General features: G+C 41.9%; 1 non-coding gene across 1 annotated transcript; it reads right to left on the minus strand.

Annotated features, from left to right (window-relative positions):
• Nucleotides 1–1035: 1035 nt before the first annotated feature.
• Nucleotides 1036–1155, minus strand: LOC138140701 (5S ribosomal RNA). Its single transcript, XR_011162706.1, has one exon. It is a non-coding gene; the product is annotated as a 5S ribosomal RNA (ribosomal RNA).
• Between the last annotated feature and the right edge of the window lie 280 nt (nt 1156–1435).

The following is a 1435-nucleotide window of genomic DNA, read 5'->3' on the forward strand; positions in this document are numbered from 1 at the left end:
ACTGTTGGAAGCGCTGTACTTTTTAGTATAAATACGTATACGAAAAATTAAAATAATAGTTGAATTAACACATCGTTAAATGTTACGAGGAACATAGTTTTTTGGATTACACAGCAAAATCTTGGAATTTCAGTCCGATATTACTCCATTGAGTCTTTGGACTCACAAATAAATACCTCGAAAAGCCGACAAACATCTGTCTAGAACTTTTCTAGTAACCAGAGGGTATCGTAAACGACCCGTGTTTAGACCTCTTTCGTGAAAGTGACCGACCGCCGGCGCCACTCGATTTCGTCATAAATCTCAGCCGTACCCCCCACGATAATTGACAAGTCTGTCATACAGCCCTACCATTTAAAACCTTTATTCTCTTCGTTTTAAAAATAGTTTCGCATGGTTTTTCTCTCTTCTCGTTTTACAATGGTCCAGTGACTAATAAATGAGTGTTGTGTTATGAGTTTGTTCGAGCTCAAAAAAACGTGGTTCGAAATTGTTTAACGTTTAACGAATGGTAAGTTATTCTAGTTTTTATGTTGGTCTTAACGTGTTAGGGGCCAAGAATACAACATTGTCTGTCCATTATAACATAGAACTGATATGTTGAATTCAGATCTCTAATTATTTAAAAACCAAAAAAATAAAGCAGCAGTCAAAGTGGCATGTACGCGTAACCTAATATATATTTTTTTTACATTAAAAGATCGCCGTCTTCCTCGTCGCACTTACGACATTTGCATATGTTATCTTTGTTAAACTCACGGAAGGAATATAATGAACCGGTCACCCGTCCAAGTGCTGACCGCTGCCCGCGTGGCTTACCTTCGGTGATCGAACGACAACCTTTACCGTTTGACGAGTTTTTATTCTGCAATTGTTTACAATTAATCGACAAAAAAAATTGTTTTCTTAATTATCTAGTACTTAAAGCTATGAATCTACATGATACGGGTCTGTGCATGTTTCCGAATACCTGCACGAAAAACAAATCGGTTCGGTGGTTGCTATGGATTTCAAAAAAAAACAAAAAGTGTTGGGGGGCAACGGCACGCGGTGTTCCCAAGCGGTCACCCATCCAAGTACTGACCGCGCCCGACGTTGCTTAACTTCGGTGATCGGACGAGAACCGGTGCTTTTCAACGTGGTATGGCCGTTGCCGTGGTGTTTAGGTGTGATCGTTGGTGTAAAATATATTGCTTTTAACATTCCGATGCACGAATATGAACATCAAAACGCGATGCGTTTCGTTTCCGTATGCACTTACCCTCTGACGACCGACGTCGGACCGAACTAACGGGAAATCCCACAACAACCACCACGTCACGCTCTAACGACAAGAGAGACTACTAGACGGACTGGCGATCTCCCGCGTCGCACATTTTTCGACCGCCGGCGGCGGTGGAAAATCCAGAATTTCACCCCACCCACCGCGCTGCTT

This window comes from Tenebrio molitor, unplaced genomic scaffold (assembly GCF_963966145.1).
Source record: "Tenebrio molitor unplaced genomic scaffold, icTenMoli1.1 SCAFFOLD_128, whole genome shotgun sequence".
Classification (NCBI taxonomy): Eukaryota; Metazoa; Arthropoda; class Insecta; order Coleoptera; family Tenebrionidae; genus Tenebrio; species Tenebrio molitor.